Source organism: Girardinichthys multiradiatus, chromosome 2, assembly GCF_021462225.1.
Source record: "Girardinichthys multiradiatus isolate DD_20200921_A chromosome 2, DD_fGirMul_XY1, whole genome shotgun sequence".
In the NCBI taxonomy this organism is placed as follows: Eukaryota; Metazoa; Chordata; class Actinopteri; order Cyprinodontiformes; family Goodeidae; genus Girardinichthys; species Girardinichthys multiradiatus.
The window spans coordinates 41,232,213-41,251,495 of NC_061795.1; the positions used below are offsets into that span (position 1 = coordinate 41,232,213).

At 37.0% G+C, this 19,283-nt stretch overlaps 1 protein-coding gene across 10 annotated transcripts in view; it reads left to right on the forward strand.

Annotated features, from left to right (window-relative positions):
• Nucleotides 1-18,558, forward strand: part of si:ch211-266k8.4 (TBC1 domain family member whacked) — a 71,203-nt gene extending 52,645 nt beyond the window's left edge. For 4 of the 10 annotated variants that reach the window (XM_047382743.1, XM_047382711.1, XM_047382652.1 and 1 more), the window contains 2 exons: nucleotides 1,264-1,391; nucleotides 18,275-18,558. The gene's annotated coding sequence lies outside the window, so the exon portion shown is untranslated. Of the gene's footprint in view, nucleotides 1-1,263; nucleotides 1,392-8,637; nucleotides 8,770-16,426; nucleotides 16,493-18,274 lie in introns of all 10 variants that reach the window. The other 6 variants (XM_047382731.1, XM_047382703.1, XM_047382678.1 and 3 more) reach the window with 4 other exon arrangements.
• The last annotated feature ends 725 nt before the right edge of the window (nucleotides 18,559-19,283 follow it).

Here is a 19,283-nt window from a genome sequence, read left to right on the forward strand (position 1 = left end):
ATAGATATATTCCTTTGTTAGATGATTTAAATTTAGTTTGGAATTGAAAAACTGAGAAGTCAGAACAAGAGACAAATCTACTGGCATGTTGCTGCCACCAAAGATGTGGTTTCAATGAAACAGCATTAGTTGTTTAAAATATTAAACATAATCAGTGATGTATACAGTGTGTAAAAGAAAACAAAAATACACCTTGCAAAACTAACTTAAGAAAAAAATGACGTTTCTAAAGGGTTTGTGCTTTTAAAGCATTCTGTCAGTATTAAGCAGTTATATCTGAGTTACATAAACCATGCAAAGAGACTATTAACTAAGTAGTTACAGGTTAAGAAAAGGACTAAACAAAATTGGAAGGAAGATGATATATTTTGTCAGAACAGTTAGTGCAACACAAGTTCATCAGTCATTGCTTGCAGGTGGTGCTTTCCACGCTATGATAAAAAGAATCAGAATCAGAAAAGCTTTATTGCCAAGTACGTTTTTGGACATACAAGGAATTTGTTTTGGCGTAGTCGTTGCAATACAGTACAAATTAAACAGTATAAACATATCTACAATATAATATAAATATATGTGCACAGTTTTAAGTGAGTGAGAGTAAGTATAGAGCAGTATAAGATGCAAGAGCAATACAAAAGCAGCATAATATTACTCATAAGCATTTATAACATACAGGGCCGTGCAAAAGTAAACACATCCTTGAACCTTTTGAACTTTGCAAAATAAGTAAAGTTCTGTTAATTTTGTCTCTGGATGGAGGCTGACTGTGATTTGCAGACTCTAAGTCCTGCCACAGATTCTCAATTGGATTTAGTAACGGAGTATAACTGGGCAATTCTGACACTTAAATATGCTTTGGTCTAAACCCTTTAAGTAAACCTCTGGCTATATAGATTGGGTCAATGTCCTGTTAAAAATGAATTTCAACCCACTTCTTAAATCCTTTTTAACTTCTAACAGGTTTTCTTCCAGGTTGATCCTATTGGTTCCATCGATTTTCCCATCAACTCTAATCAGCTTCCTTTTCCCTGCTGAAGAAAAGCATCCCCACAGCATGATAATAGCATGACTTTGTTTTCATATGGGGATGTTGTGTTGGAGTTACAAAAAAGTTGTTTCTTTCTAAGTTACCTAGGGAGGGGATTTTTCTTTTATTTGACTTTAAGAAGAAATGCCTCTACACTAACATGGACCAGGCAATAATCTTGCCTTTATCTAGGCTTTATTCCAAGTTTTCTTCTCTTGCCGTATTTCTTTTTTTAGGTGAAATCGAAAAGGCATAGCAAGCAGAGAAGTAGTGGCCACCAACCTGAAGGACAGGGGAGCAGTGGTGACGTGGCTGTAGCCCCCGTTAAAAGGACGAAACCTGCTGGTTGTGGGAAAAGGGAAAGGTTAGAACAAAGTTTACCCATTTAAAGCATAAAACAACAAACCGGCAGCTACCTATTTCCAAGATTTTCCTATGAAAGCATCATTTTTATTTGACTTTGGGATTAGTAGCTACATAGTCCTCATAATACAAGCATGGTCCTGCTAATTTTCAGATTTTATCTATGGATATTGCCTATGAAAAAAAAAATGAACTCAAGAAGAGTCATCAAGCACATTAAACCTAAAGTAAACTTTTCTGAATTTCATGCTCGTTTAATGTTTATGATGCACTAAATCATTCTCAATATTTTATGATCCTCTTTATTGCTCTAGCTGTGATTTATTTGACTCTCACTTTTCATCATCACCTTTGCTTTTATACTCACTGAAGTAGCTCAATTCCGGATTCCCACAATATAAACTGTTTCCCTGCAGCTATCAGGGCTGTAAATTACGTGTTCTATGTGATGTAGTATCAGATTTAATCTGAGTTAAGAGTTCACCTTTTGGGTTTTTGTTGGTCAGCAGGTTGCTGATCAGAGCTTCAAAGTTAATGTACAGAAATTCTTTATATAGGCCTTTCTTTATTTAGATTATTTAATAACTATTTTTTATAGCAGACATACTTTTTCAAATTTAAACATGCATGTTGTTGCTTCCCAGTCATTTTTCAGGCTATTTTGATTGAATGTTTCTCTGATTCGTACATACCAGTCTCACACTTTGCCTGTTTACTTGCAAATCAGGCGCACCTCACATGCAGTTACAGATGCACTCTTATTGAAATGCTCATTAACATTATCTTCATTCCTGCATAGAACATTTTTCAGTAATGCTAAGAATTTCTACTATTCCACCAAGTCTTCCTGTTTTGTTTCTTTGTGATAAAGCAGGTCATTTTCTAGCAGCATTCAGAATTTCTCAATAGTTCTCTAATCCTCTCATTGTAATGTTGTTTCTTTTGTCCTGGCGGCACACCACTCGTAGCAGAAACTATCAGTACCTTGTTGGTGGTTGGTGTGTTTATATTTGTCTGTGCACGCTCCCCTCTGTGTGTGCATGCACGTGTTTGCACCCATGTTTCAAGCATACTTGTAATTCCTTTCAGCTTTGCTCTTTGTGTCAAGTGGATCAGGTTATTTGAAGCATGCAGTGGGTCATCAGGGGTCACAAAAGGGATTATTGTAATTGGGTGGCAAATTAGCTGTAGACGAGAGGAAGGAACCAGACAATCTTCTGTGTAACTCGCTGCAATGTTTAAAAGAATTACAGGAATTACAAAGACCATAAAGGGGGGTTTTCAGAAAATTTGGGTGAAGAATAATACTTGGATGCTTTGCATTATAAGTATGTTTATCATGCAGCAATGCTACGTTTGAATGTACCCACTACTGTTTGGCCACTGCTTCCATTGTGTTTAGTAAGTGAGCAAAGTGTTTTTGGGACTGTTAATGAATACACATTGTTCTTTGCAGCATATAAGAATAGCACAAAAATTATTGTAATTGTTTAGCACAATTTCACCTCCAGTATTTTGAATTCGCTTTACAGAAGGAAAGATAAAAGTAGAGAAATTATTTGAAAAATAACATTCTTCTACAATATATCAAAGTTTAACTCAAGCAAACCACAAAAAGGTCATTTTTAAAACAGGTAATCAACAGGTCTCAGGGTCTCATAATAACTTAAAAGAAAAGGAGAACAATTTAAGGACAACACAATAGCTGAGAAATTAAGGCAGCCTCTTTTTCGAAGTGATAGAACATTGATTTTAACACTTTCACCAGTTTTTCTGCTTTTCTTTCTTCCTTTCTTTCAACATCAAAGTACAAAACATTCTTTTTAAAAACTAGTGCTATCACAGCAGCATATCTTCCTTATAAATTGTTCTAAGTAGCATTTACAATTAAAGAATCAAATTGTTTTATATATATATATATATAAACCTGAAGTATTGCCAACTACATTAGTCAACAATATTAAACTGTTGGAAGGTATTGCTTTGAAATAGACCTGTAGTAAACATCAAGTTCCTGTCCAAAATCACAAAGAACTGCTTAGATGCAATGTTTGATGAGCTGTTATGAAGCTGCATCTCAATAAAATAAAATTTAAAAAAAGGTTAATTCATTATAGTAACTCAGTTCACTAACTAAAACTGATGTTTTCAAGCCTTTTTACTTATGCTAATTGATGATGATTTTCCAACTATATCTTAGATTAGAAAATTACATCAGACCAATAAAAAAAGTAACATTTTTAATACAGAAATGTTTAATACCTGCTTAAAAGTTATTTTCAAAAGGTATTGTAATGAAGAGGTCTTCATTACGTGGACTATCCCTATTTAAGTAATTCATAGCACTTTCACTTTATTTAAAGCACTTCATCTAGCACTTTAACAAACACTTTATATGGATTTGCACATAATTATTTTCACACAAGTTTAACTTTTTATTGAATATTTATTGAGTATTTTAGTGATGAGCATGTAGCCTTTCGTTCCAGGCTCTGCACAGCTGCTCCTTATTAAGAAGTGGCGTGGGCGTCTGTGAAAGGAGAATTGTTAGTCAGGGCAAATAAGGTCTACTGTTGTGAAACTTGAGCAAGTGTTTGTGTAAAGTCTGTTTAAAAGTGTCAGTGAAGGAGAAGTGTTGTGCTAAGGAAGTGACTCACCTGTCTTTTCTGTATCCTCTCCAGGGTGTTTGGACAAATACTTCCCCGGAGGTCCAGACACCATTTATAGGTTCCGGGAGAGACCATGGAAAATGTGGGGGATTTGTGCGCTTAGTATTTGTGAGGTTTTATGGTGTTTGGGTGTGTAGGTTTAAAAAAATATAAAATATTTATAAAACGTAAGGGGGAATATGTATATACAGGTCCTTCTCAAAATATTAGCATATTGTGATAAAGTTAATTATTTTCCATAATGTCATGATGAAAATTTACCATTCATATATTTTAGATTCATTGCACACTAACTGAAATATTTCAGGTCTTTTATTGTCTTAATACGGAGGATTGTGGCATACAGCTCATGAAAACCCAAAATTCCTGTCTCACAAAATTAGCATATCATTAAAAGGGTCTCTAAACGAGCTATGAACCTAATCATCTGAATCAACGAGTTAACTCTAAACACCTGCAAAAGATTCCTGAGGCCTTTAAAACTCCCAGCCTGGTTCATCACTCAAAACCCCAATCATGGGTAAGACTGCTGACCTGACTGCTGTCCAGAAGGCCACTATTGACACCCTCAAGCAAGAGGGTAAGACACAGAAAGAAGTTTCTGAACGAATAGGCTGTTCCCAGAGTGCTGTATCAAGGCACCTCAGTGGGAAGTCTGTGGGAAGGAAAAAGTGTGGCAGAAAACGCTGCACAACGAGAAGAGGTGACCGGACCCTGAGGAAGATTGTGGAGAAGGGCCGATTCCAGACCTTTGGGGACCTGCGGAAGCTGTGGACTGAGTGTGGAGTAGAAACATCCAGAGCCACTGTGCACAGGCGTGTGCAGGAAATGGGCTACAGGTGCCGCATTCCCCAGGTCAAGCCACTTTTGAACCAGAAACAGCGGCAGAAGCGCCTGACCTGGGCTACAGAGAAGCAGCACTGGACTGTTGCTCAGTGGTCCAAAGTACTTTTTTCGGATGAAAGCAAATTCTGCATGTCATTCGGAAATCAAGGTGCCAGAGTCTGGAGGAAGACTGGGGAGAAGGAAATGCCAAAATGCCAGAAGTCCAGTGTCAAGTACCCACAGTCAGTGATGGTCTGGGGTGCCGTGTCAGCTGCTGGTGTTGGTCCACTGTGTTTTATCAAGGGCAGGGTCAATGCAGCTAGCTATCAGGAGATTTTGGAGCACTTCATGCTTCCATCTGCTGAAAAGCTTTATGGAGATGAAGATTTCATTTTTCAGCACGACCTGGCACCTGCTCACAGTGCCAAAACCACTGGTAAATGGTTTACTGACCATGGTATCACTGTGCTCAATTGGCCTGCCAACTCTCCTGACCTGAACCCCATAGAGAATCTGTGGGATATTGTGAAGAGAAAGTTGAGAGACTCAAGACCCAACACTCTGGATGAGCTAAAGGCCGCTATCGAAGCATCCTGGGCCTCCATAAGACCTCAGCAGTGCCACAGGCTGATTGCCTCCATGCCACGCCGCATTGAAGCAGTCATTTCCGCCAAAGGATTCCCGACCAAGTATTGAGTGCATAATTATTTGAAGGTTGACGTTTTTTGTATTAAAAATACTTTTCTTTTATTGGTCGGATGAAATATGCTAATTTTGTGAGATAGGAATTTTGGGTTTTCATGAGCTGTATGCCAAAATCATCCGTATTAAGACAATAAAAGACCTGAAATATTTCAGTTAGTGTGCAATGAATCTAAAATATATGAATGTTAAATTTTCATCATGACATTATGGAAAATAATGAACTTTATCACAATATGCTAATATTTTGAGAAGGACCTGTATTTGATAAAATGTATGTTTAAGTTGGAAGTTGTGAGATGTTAAATTCCATGTAAAGAATGGTTTAGTCCTTTTATCAGCTGTGCCTATTTAGGGCTGCAATTGTGTCTTGTTAAGAGGCTTGATGCTGTTAGGCTTGATGGTGTGCGCCTGAATAAATCCACTGCTACTTCCACCTTCCTCTGCCGTCACTATTATTTCTCACTGGTAATCCAGCCGCAAAGGCTTCTAGTTGACGGGTATTTTCATTTTAATTTGACAAATGATCCTCATTGGAACACATATTCCAATTTACTGAGAGGTACCTGCATTTCAGATGTAATGCGTTCATGTCCTGCATGCTAATAATTTATGTGGCTTGTTGGACTCTCTGCTGCTGCTTTACTGCCTACATCTGATTTAGATAATGGGGTCCAAAATGTTAAGGCCCTCCAGAAGTGACCGTAACATAGGGATGACACAAAGGACGGAAAGTGTCAAGTAAATACTATGACAATTTTATGTCTTCCTATTATTACCATGTAGAGGGTGACACGGGAGTGGATTTTCTCTCCTGTCCCATCCTGCTCCCACAGAAAAATGTCTTGTCCCATCCCAATCCCAGGCCAGCGTAACGAAAAAAATCCTGTCCCGTCCCACTCCTGGTAAATTGACTCCCACTCCCATCCCGCTCCCATTCAGAACGACTCCCACTCCTGTGCCACTCCCATTTTTGTTTTCTTCATTTAGTCTTTTGGCAATTTGTTTCTTTGAAGGACCAGTTAGGTCCCTGTTTTTAGTTGTAGTAAAGGCCAGTTAAAGTAAAAAGAATAATAATGAAGAAATAATAAAATATCAAACAAGGAAACAGACCTTGCCTATCTTACCTGAATAAACAAAATGTACATAGTTGTATTTTACTCATTTATTAAGTGATCGTTTCCTTTGAACAATGACATTACTTTTATGTTTCAAGTTGCTGAAACGAAAGAAAAATGCACCTAGTAAGAGAACTGTACTTGTTGAACAAAAGGACAAAAAGGCATTATCTTCATAATTTAGAAACTGTAGCTCAATGGTTCACAGCCCTGGTCCTCAGGGATCCCTTCCCTGCAAGTTTTAGATGTGTGTCTGATCCAGAACACCTGATTTAAATTCTGACATGACCTCCTATACAGGCATCAAGAATGGAGGGTCAAACTGGACAAAATTAATACAATAAAATCATCATTAAATAAATAAATGTTGTGAAGTAAATGTAACATGAAAGAAATGTAACATTAAATGTGCCATTAAATTAAAAGTACCATTTATTTATTTAATACATCATTAGAAACAATAAATGTACCATTATATCATGAAATGGACTATTATGTAATTAAATGTGCCACTGAATATTTAAGTATAATTTTAAAGACGACATGGCATAATTAGTGGTACACTTAATATTTAATGATGTATTAAATAAATTGTACATTTAATGGTACATTCAATTTTTTTCTATTTCACAACATATTTATTTAATATCTTCCCTTGATGAAGCCTTTCTACGAGGTCCGTGAGAGGACAAGGGGGGATTTTTTTCTTTTTTGTGTCCCCACACAATAGTCTTTGCGTTATTTCGCAATACTTTGTGGGATAGTTTCCAAACCAGATAACTGCAAAAATGAAACAAACACTACACCCGTTTTGAGATTTATTGAGTTTTATTTTGAAATCAGCCTTAAATAAAATTATCTTCAAATCAGACTAAAAGACAGTTTTTATCCACAAGCTGTCAAACAAACTACTGAACTCTGGACCATAATACTGCACGAAACCACATCTGTGACACTTTGTTTGCTTATTACTGCTGCATGATGTGTACTTTTTTTTGTACGCCATTAGTGTTTTTGTTTTTATCGTGATTTGAACGGTTCTTCTTATCCTAAGCATTTCATCGCATTGTTTACTGCGTGTTAACCTGCATATGACAAATAAACCCTATCAATGACATATCAGTGCTGTTTGTTTTATGAGCAGTTTGTCATCTGTGCTGTTGCTCCAAAATGCCGAACGCAAAAGTATTGCGTGGGGACGCGAAATAAATAAATTTCCCCATGTCCCCTCTCGGGCTTCCGTACCTTACCTCTTAAATCTTTAGAGCACATGCAGCAATTTTGTTGATCAGATGAGACTTGACACATGATGGTACTTTTGGTTTAATGAATGAAGAGATGCAGGGTTGATTTAATCCAGAATTTGCCAAACAAGTGTCCCTTAATCACTGGTGAACTTGATTACGACTAAACACGTTTTACAAGCAGCAGACTGCGTGTTAACACCGCTACATTCAACTCTCCTGAAGTTCGGTAATATTTGTGACTTTCCTGTCAGCTCTATGAGTTTAATAGATAAGTCCTTATTTCTGACTTTACGTTACAAACCCAATTTTACCACGTCCAGTTCTCCACCTGCGTTTGCTCCCTCCATCCTGAACGCAGGTGGAAAACATCGATCAGAAGCACTGTTGGTTTGTGGGTCGTGTAGTACCTGTTCTTTCCTTTTTGCCTGTGAATTTTAAAAGCAAAATATATTACTGTATGTATTGTCAATATTTATTTTAGTCACTGAACAAACATTTGGGAAGTCATATAAACCTATTCTTTGAGCTTCTTTTAAAAGACTAACCTTTAAGACATCGGGTACGGGGTGTGTTGGCAAGCTGTGTCATCGTCGTAGCAACCACAGCATCATTAATCATGCCAGAGGGAAGTCCCATCCTCTTCTTGGGAAATAAAAGATTTCACTGAACCAGAATCCTTTCTCCAGTTCATTTCTGCCTTCATCTTGGCGGTCCTCAACCCTGCCTTGGTCTTCCTCCACCACTCCTTCAAGTCCCCAATCCACCAGTGCTTCTCAAAGTGGAGAACCCCATGAAATGCCCAATACAGCTCTCATCAGGTAAGATCAACAAATTACTTTTGCCTTTCAAATTGCTTAAAATATTTAAAGCTGTACTACACTCATAGAAAACAAAGGAGGCGTGCCCTGTTTCCGTTGTAGGGGTTTAAAATGATATACATTTTATTTCAAGTATAAAAATAAACCAAAGAGTTTAAAAGGAAATTTGCAGCCAGTTGTTAAAAAAATCACAACAAAAAACAAAACAAGCACCCTTTGCCCTCATCCCTCATCTTACCTCTATGTTTTTATGTTTTCCATATAATGAACACCAAGAACATTGCTCACAAGACCTAAACGCTCATTTTAATCCACAGATCTGGAGAGAAAATGTTTCTCCTTGTTGGACCTGACATTGCAATCAAATCTTATTCCAGTGGGGGGATCCTATGAAGACATTTAATAAATGTACTGTGAACTACAACATGCTGATATGACTTTAACAAAAGTTTATCTGAGACCATGTGCCACAGACTGCAACCTGACCTCAATACTCAATGATTTTGAAAGGAAGTTTAAGATTGTAGGGGAAGGAAATTTCATTTTTACCCTAATTTCCTCAGAGAATACTTACAGAAATACCACAGCAACTAGTTCAAAACAACCATTTTAAGAAATGTTACAAAATGTTTATTTACTAACTAAATGTCAGTCAAAAATGCAAATACTGCTTGGTTTAACTGTAATATGATTGATTTTCCAAACGTCCCAGCTTATAAGAGGTTGTTAAAATTTAAATGGCCGTTAAATAGATCAAACCTGCAGAACAAAGCCTTTTTTATTGATAGATGACGGATGTAATAAAGAGCTGTGGTCAGAGTTGAAGTCTGTGTGGTTAGCACAGCCTACCACATCACAGAGCTTTTCAGGTTTTACACAATAAGCTGACCAGCTTTTAATCCATCAGCCCTGTTTGAGGCTTTGGTTATAGGAAGTGGGCTTATTTTGCAGACTTTAACCCCGCACATCACAAATCTGTTTTTCTCTCGGCTTCTTTCAAACTGTAAGATTTCAGGGGGGGTAATTAGGGAGCTGTCAGTAATATTAATTATTTGAATGTTTCTATACGACATAATAATCAGTGCCATTTAATTCCATATTTCACAGTTGTGTCAGAACTGTATGTTAAAAACTAAATTTAACCTTAAAACTGAAATATCCCTAAACAACAAATAGATAAGGGCACAACTTAAAATAAATCCCCTCAAAGCTCTTTAAACATAACATGGGTTCTGAATTTGTATATTATAGCTAAATCGTTTTTTATTTTATATTATCTTAGAAATGTTGCATAGATTCATATGAAGTAGCTTACTCAAGAACTACTTTTTTTCATTCCCAAACATTGGATTTTTACCTGGACATTGTTCAGGGAGTGTGTCAACCAGGCTGTTATTAATCTTCTGAATAAAAAAATAAGTAAGTGGCAGAAAAAAACATTAAATCTGTTGTTTATAACTTCGAAGAAAAGACGTTTTCTTCAAATATTTGCTGTCATGGTCCATTCCAGGGACACCCAGCAGAATCTTTTTGTGAACACTAAAATTTGTAACAGCTAGAAGAAGAATTGTTGTGATTGTAGTTTTTCAAATATGAATTCTATATGTGTGAGTGACAGACTGATGAGGGTGAAACACCTCCTGTTGAGTTTTCCACTGTATTTTACATCAAAGCAGGTTGGGAACAACATAGCACCTAAATAAAGTAGTAGTTTCCTGTTTATTGAGTCATACACCTTGTGAACATTATTTATCTTCCAAGCAACTGCCAGGAAGTAAACGCACAGGAAGAACAGATCATTTAATTTTTCGTTAAATGTATTTTAATGCCGCCTGTTTCTATCAGTAGACTTTTTTTGGACAAATGCCTGCTATAGCCATGCCCAGCTGGTGAGTTTGACACCCCATAACTATGTTTAAGACTCTTATATCTCGTCACCTAAATTATACCCATGACGACGTTTTCTAGTAAAACTGGGGGATTGAATCGCTCTGTCTCCTTAGACAGCTGGAAGCTGTACACTCTATTACAAAGTGAGCAGAATAAATAGGTTAAACTGAGATTAATTAAAAGTAACGCTAAGAAAATTCCACCAATCTGAAATGCTTGGTCTTCCACCACAAAGTTCTTCCCTGAAGTTTTTGGTATATTATTAACTCTCTACCATCAACATTTTCTGGCATACATCTCTACCCAAATGACCTTTTATGCTGTCAGATACAGTAAAAATGACCCCAGAAAACTACCACTGTTTTTGTTTTAGTGAAAAACTACATGACAAGTGCCTAACCCTTCACACAAACACCAATTTCAATGTTTTCTTATTGTTCCAACATTAGTTTTGACAAGGTTAAAGACTTAACCATCTGTCCTCTTTCAGGAAAGTATTTAGTAAATCTGCAAGCAGGAAAGCATGTTTTGAAAAAGAGAAACCCATAACTTAAAACTGACAGTTCCAAGTAAGTAGCTCAACCAGTTATCTGGCAGTCATTTTTGAACAGGCTGTTCTATTCTTGAACACATATCCTAATTACATAAGGTTAGATTTCTGTTGAATACATAATGCTGTTTTCTTGTTGACAAACACTGTCTCTCTTTAGCATTTTTTCACAGAATCTGGGTGTGTATCTAAATTCTAATTTAAACCATGGCTTGGATGACTAAAATAGTTTGAAGGATTTATTTTTCTTTATTCTTTCATTTTACACAATACAAAAGCATACATTTAAAAAAGTCTTATCTTGTAATTATTTAACTAAAAGGTGCTGACATTTTATTAACCAGCAAAGGCTATATAGTGGGATAAATGCTGTAATTCAAGCTATATCCAAGGGGAGAGGGGTACATTTATAAAAGTGTTCTTCCTAGATATGACGGCAACAATTACAATCCAAAGCTTTACCTAATTAGGCAGAATTATGGCAGCAGGGCACACGTGACTCTGCTTTCTGCCAGAAGGCGACAAGATTAAAAAAAAAGTGCTTGAGCTTGGCGTGTGTTTGTCGGCTGAGGCTTGTCATCTGATCATCCTGTGTTGTGGGTCGTATGCTCAGCAGCGTGGGAGCCACTGTCACATCCTGTACTCACTTCTCTTCTCCTCCCACCTGGGGAATTTGGTTGTATGCACATGTTTTATAGATGTGTGCACACTTAGTCTTTTGCTTTTGTGTTATTTATGCTTCATGCAGTAGAGGACAGCATTAAAAAAAATAATTTTTTTTTTGGTATTCTTAAAGATGTTGTTTTAAAGAAACATGTATGCGTGGCACTCATGTCATTGTTAGATGAATTGCATGTTCAGGTGTGCTGTTATTTAACAGGTTTGTGAGGATACAGGATGGATGAGTGATCAAATGCAAACAGAACAAATTGTATGCAAAGAAACAAAGCAGCAGTGGAAATAGTAGAGGTGTTTGATGCTTAGACAAACAAAGGGACCCATGCACACAAATCCAAACCACTCAAGTATCACTTTAATCATTGTGTTATGTGATAAAAAGCAGAGGCAGAATGAATAGCAAAATCTACAGTTTTGAGTTCACAGTGTCAGAGCCACAGCTTTTGTTTCAGTAGAAAGACAAGCTTGGTTTTCAATGGGGGGGTTATTATTAATGACAAGGCTTTCTGCCCAGGGCAGCATGGGCTGGTGTGGTGTGCCCCAAACAGGCTCTCTGTTGCTTATTGCGATGTCCATTTAATAAACAATGAGACTCTCCACACTCCAGAGTCCAGCATATCTGAGGCCGTGACAAGATAGAGTAAATATGGACTCCATTCCAGTCTTAAGACGAGTATCACAACACTTATTTAGTTGTATTTACTCAAAGAGCAGTATTACGGGTTTTTTAAGCCACAATCTCAAAAACAGAAAAGCAATCTAAAGACATGAAAGATTTAAACTACTGTAAATCATCAGTCCTGCTCTTTTTCTTTAAAATTTGCAAAATGTTATTGCTTTCTTTTCTTTTCTTTTCTTTTATTTTCTACAATGTTCCTGATAACATGCTGTTAAACACAAGGGCAGACTTAATGGAATGGACATCGCACTTCCTCAGTCTCACATTATTCCAGCTAAAAGCTTGAGATTATCAATCTTAGTTGCATGGTTTCTCCTTGACAAACACAATTAAACTCTAATGATGCCACACTTAGCTGGTTTGAAATTTGATCGCTTTATTGATAATGTTGTTATAGGGTCATAATGGCATAATTTTTTGCCAATTTAACCTCTTAGCAAAACGCTCCAGCACGCTCTCCACTGTCTGTAGATTACTATTCCCTCAACACCCTGCACCAATTTAGTCTTAAACATTTATGACATCATTCCAGATTCCCGGCAGTTCCCAAGCTGCTGTTTGGTGTGTGTTTCAGCTGGCTTCAGCAGTACTAACTTTTAACAATTCGAATAGCAAGACTCTGCAGGTCACACTCAGGTGAAAAGGGAAAAAGAGTCCCAGTGATATCCCACACCTTGGTGTTTGTTTGATCAAAGATTCTGCCTCAAGCATTTCAGGCACACAGTCAGAGCCTGACAGAAATAACACAAACTGATGTGTGAGATGGAGAAATACAAAAGTTATTAAACAAAATTCCCTTATACAGGTAAAAAAAATAGAATATTGTTTTAACATTTTTTGCCACACATTTCAAAAAGTGCAACTCAGATTCATTACACATATATTCTAAGGCATCAGACCCAACAATGCAGATGGTCTTGAAGTATCAATGCAACCTGGGCTTCCATTACACCCCAGCAGAGCCGCAGGCTAATCGCCTCCATGCCACGCCACATTGATGCAGTAATTAATGCAGGAGGAGGGCCTACCAATTATTGAGTGCATAGAAATGAACATACTTTACAGAATCTGTAAGCCATAATTAAAACTTTAGGAGCCAAGTGGAACCAAAGTCAAATCCCTTGTTTGCACAAACTTGGCCAATAAAGATTACTTTTATTCTGATTCTGATTATAAATATTGCAAAAATAAAGGCTTGAAATATTTAATTCTGTGTGTAATGACTGTATATAAGTTTCACTTTCTGAAATGACTGACAAATAACTTTCACAATATTGTAATCTTTTTAATGTACCTGTATTATGATTAGGTTTAGCTGATTTTGGTGAATAAAAATAGCTGTGTTCAAATCAAATGTAAAAAAAAAAACACCAATCAAAATGTCCAGAAAACAAAATTTGACAATTCTTTTTAAAATGCTGACTTACTGAACTTCTGTTGCGTTCACACCGAACACGGTTTCTGCGAAAGGAGGGGCCAATTTACATGTTATCCCTATGTAGAGGCGCGTTCAGGAGCACAGCGGCGCGGTGCGAAGGACACGGAGGGCGCGGCGCGGATGGCACGCCAAGAGAAGCGGGAGCAAAGCAGGAGCCGAGCGAGAGCGATGGACGAGTTGAAAAATCTGAACTTTTTCCTAAATTTGCGTCGCGTCAACCAATCAGGGACTGGATGTGGCTGTGACGTAGGGTGAAGGACCAAAGCGGAGAAGAAGTGGTTGTCAGTGATGGAGGACAAGATTATAGTGGAGGTGTGCGGCAAGCCAGAGTTGTATGACTCAGAACCAATTACTTTTACCGAGACAAGTACAGAAAGGACCTGGCCTGGTTATGTTTAGGCACAAATATCTTATATTTAGGAGATGTGGACATTAAAAATTGGCTTTCTATTTATTTACTCACCGAAGACAGATGGACAGGCGTTCAGCAGCGCCGGTAGACCGCGGTGAAGTTAGTTTGAAGTTGGATGTTCAAGCTCCGCAGAGTTAGCAGCATCTAGCTCACAGTTGATCCGATTCAGGCACTTAGATTTTCCACGATTGTTTGGTTCGGAAACTTATTGACGGTCCCTAGTGAACCACCGCGTGTCAGAAGAGGGAGCAACAGAGAGCAGCTAGCCGAAATCTGGGTCCGATTCGTCTCCCAACGCGGGGCAGCAGATCTTCAAATTGGGTCCTGGATAAACGGAAGTACCGCTGAAATCAACCGTCATCCAGACGTAGCTCCTGGAGTAGGTGGTGGTAATCTCCGAACTGTTCCCGTCCCTGAAGAATCTGGTGAACCCAGGGACATTGACGTCAGCTGCGTTTTTTGGCTCTCCACAGGTAAAACACCGTGATTATCCGTGAAATCCATGTCCGTCATGTTCAGTTGAAACCAGCAAGCAGCAGATGGAAGCTCCTCCTATTTGATGACGCGGCGAAGCGTTGCCGCTTGTTGCCAAATGCCAACACGGAGTTCACGCGGAATGTCAAGCGGGCAAAAGCACACAAATGAGGTGAAAAATTCACAGAATCCACGTTCGGTGTGAACGCACCATAATAAATATGATAATGTGCTGCAACTTATGCTACTAACCTTTTTTACATATGGCTTTGTGGTCTTGCTTGTGCCTTTATTAGCCTCTAATAATTGATCATGTTCACAGACTGGTTGTGTTTTAAATGTTAGTTCAACCATCACCCAATATACCCTTCCAGACTTTACTGATTTCAAACAAGAACATATAAACTGACATGTTACTAAAGGAATTGTTTTTTTCTATCCTTTTTACACTGTTGAATAAACAACACAAATACGTAAACTGACGAAAAAGTACCAAACAATGACTTCAGAACTGAGGAACCATGAATTTGCTGGTACAGCCCTACTGTTACCCTACTCAGAAAAACATTTTGTCTATTTGGTGAATCACGGCTAGCTTGTGGTAGTGTTAAAAAAAAAGAGTTTGTCCTGAATGTTTCTAAAATACAAATCTGTCTACTATCGAAACTCCAGTCAAGTTAATTCTCAAGGTCAGTACGGAATATTGTAGTAAATACATTTTTGTCTAGACCTTTTAGAAGGCTAATGGGTACAAAAGTAGTGTAGTGAAAATATGTTGAACCATGAATGAACCACTCATAAATCTTCTTGTGAAAACTGAATAGTAAAGGGTGACCCCACATGCCTGCTGTACACAGAAGGCAGATTGGATGTTTTAACCATAAATTACCGTGTGAGTTACAGTTATCACTTCCTTGGTGACAAAGTATGTGTCATTTCCTTTTGAAAAACAGAAAAACTATTGCTTGTGAAATGTCTCATAAGATGGTGCCCATCCTCAATCATACTAAAAGGGTTTGGTTTCAATGGAACTCTGTGCACTGAATGTAAAAAGGATAAAAAAGGTCACAGTTAATGACAATTGCAAACACCTTCGAGGTTAAAAATATAAAAGGAAATGGAGTCTGGAGAAAAATGGTCAATGGACACTGCAAGTCCTCTGATTTATTTAAAATCTTTTCGCTAAAATATAATTTGCTTTTAGTCCGAATGAATTAGTCTAAAGTAATTAATTTTAATCTTATTACTTTTCATGCATCTGAATTTATCGTAATTAAATTGACTAAAATATGAAATCATGGAGGAATGTTTCTTTTTGAGTGTTTTACATCTTAAAGTAAAATCATTTTTCAACATGTTTGTTTTTTTCTTGTGTTTTGTCAGTACTTTTAACATTCTTAGAAAGCTGCGAAAGTCAAGTAAAATGTTGTTTCACAAGCCCTGAATGGTAACCCTGATCTACTCTTCCCATGTTTTAAATAAACTGTCATCCAGTTCTTTAGTAACTTCCCACTACTTCCTGTGCCCATATATTAGATTGTATCTGATACTGTGCTGCGAACACCTGCCATGGACAGGATGGGGGGAGATGGTGCTGTAAAGGTTGGTGATGTATGACTAAGTCTTTTCTCTCCATTTCTGAAAGGTAAACCTTGTCACCAAGTTGTCAGAAAGACATTTGTTTGTAAAATAATCAGCCATACAAAGAAAGGAAGCACTGACCAAACATGGAAAGATACAGCTTCAGGGAGTTTTTGGCTGGTTCTACCACCAAATCACATTTTAATGTTGAACCCTCGCTAATGGTTGGTATTCTTCTTTATCTCACTTTTCCTTCCTCCCATCAGATTTGTTTGACCTGAGCCCATACCTTAAGTTATTGTCTCCAAACCCATACAGTATATTTTGATTGTTGGGACTTGTTTGGCAGTAGGTACTTTCGTAATTCCCTATCTTTAATCAATGATCCGTCTTTGGTGGATTTTTCTGTTTAGTAGGAACAGTTGTGTCATTAGCAACACAACTAATTTTGCCTCATAGCTGTTCGGCAGTCTTTTCCATGATTAGGCCATAACATGGCCATGTCAAAACTTTTCTGTATTAAAATCCTTTTTTTCATTGGTCCTATGAAATATTTTAATACTCTGAGAAGCTTGACTTTGCGGTTTTTATTTGCTATAAGCCATAATCATCAACATAAAGAAAAATTAACAGGTGAAATACTTAGGTCCATATACATTTGCACATTGACACAAGTTTTGTTTTTTTTACAAAAATTAGAAAAAAGTTATGTACATGACTGTATATCATTGAGTGTAATGAATCTTATATATATATAAGTTACTGAAATAACTTTTTAATATTCAAAATGGTTGAGATCCACTTGTTTGTAAATCCTGTTTGTTTCATGCATTGAAATATGTCTGCTGTGGGGTAAACCGTAATGTTTCTGCTTTGTTTTTTTTTTTTTTCATGAGGGCCAGAAGCATATGGCAATCCATTTTCCATGTATTTTTTTACTATGTAACTACTAGGGCAGGAAATCCAAATTATTTTTGGTTTGACATCTAAAATACCATTTGTAATTGCTGAAAGTTTTTTACATAGGAGCCTTATTTACATAGTTTAGATAAATTAAAGGGTTAGTTCAGAGCTTTGTGAAAATATCAGAAATAGTTCCTTTTCCTGTAGTACAAACATGTCAAATCGCAATAAGTTTGTAGAAAACAGGAAAATAAAATTCTAATTTTTCCAACTGGTTGATTTTAATAAATGAACAACTTTGCACTGAACATGCTTATACCTCAGTGATATAAAGTGGCAGTATATTAAAGGTCAAACTCTAACAAGTTGTTAAAACAAAGTCCCTGTTAAAGCACAAAACTACATGTGCTTTACGTTGCCAGTTATTTCAGTCCTCCTGATCAGCTGGGACTCACCCTCAAAGGTTGGAGTAAACCTTTGGATCTTGCTACCGGCTGTCACCGGTCAAAGAATATGGGGCAGTGTTGTGCTTTTCCAGGGAAAGTTTCCAGTGGGGCTGACATAACCTCACAGACTTTATTTTATAACATCATACCTGTTCTTAAAGACTTAATTGGATGCACTTTTAGCATCTATTGATGATACAGAACCTAACCAAATATAAAGTAAGAGCCTTTTGTCTGTTATTTGTGGCACCATTCCTTATTAAACGTTTTTTCAACATTCTCATTTCAAACTAGCCAAAAAAAACTAAAACTAATTCATATGTAATATACTTTTTTAAGTTATCATTCTTGAGTTTTTATAACTCAGTCAGAACAAGTTAATTTTATTCTTAAACAAATTTGTCTGAAAAATATGTTAAAACAACATTTGGTTCTCTTCTGTTTCTTCTTTCAGAGAGTTGTCATCCAGACATCAGACCGGTATGCCCTTCAGGAACGCGAGAGAATCGAAGTTGATTTAAAAACAAAGAGCAGAGGAATATGAAAGTGGTAAACAGGATTTATCAAATTATGTTGAGCTGTAAATTTGACAACTGTTTAAAATTGTCTACGTGTTTCAGTCACTTTGATGCTGCTTTGTTGTCTCATGTTCGTCTTTTGAAGTTCTCAATGCATGTTCTGTTTTTAATTATCTCAAATAGCTGTAACAAATAAAATACATATTTTTAATGCCCTGAATGGTCCCTTTTTCTAAGTCTGTCCTAAGTGAGCATGTGATGGCCCTGTTTTTTGGTGTGTTTTTACACTGAGTTACAAAGGGCAATTATCTTCACTCACGATAGCATGAAATTTAATCTGCCACAGCTACAATTTTCTGACAGATATCACAGTCTGTCATAGACTTTGAGTTAAAATGCTAGTACGATCGGATTTGGGAGCCATGGCGGCTTCTTCAAATGCTTGTCCTGACTCATATGATCTTTTTGTCTAACGCACTGTCCTGTCCCAAGTGAAGGTCACATTTAACAAGATGGTGAAGCAATAGATTGTCCTCCAATTTTCAGAATTTGAAGTTTTAACTTAAACGAGTATAAAGGAAATTTCTCTTCACTGAATAACATACCATGTTCAACTCTACAGCTTGATGACAGCAGCTGACTCAAAAAGAGTTGTAAAATTGGCTTCTTTATCATTAGAGATAAGGACTTTTAATTTTGTATTTGAATTACTCTTTATCTGCAAAACATGACTTATTGTTGTCAACAGGAACAATAAGCATCCCAGCTGAAAGCAAAGGTTTATGGACATCATTTGTTCTCCTCTTCATGATATGTTCACCGTATATGATCTGGACTTCAGGCAGGTCAATCAAGCACACAGACTCCTTATTGGGTAATTTTGTTGTTTAATCATTCAGATTAATGTTCTGTATTGAGATAAAAAAAATGAGATAAAATATGAAA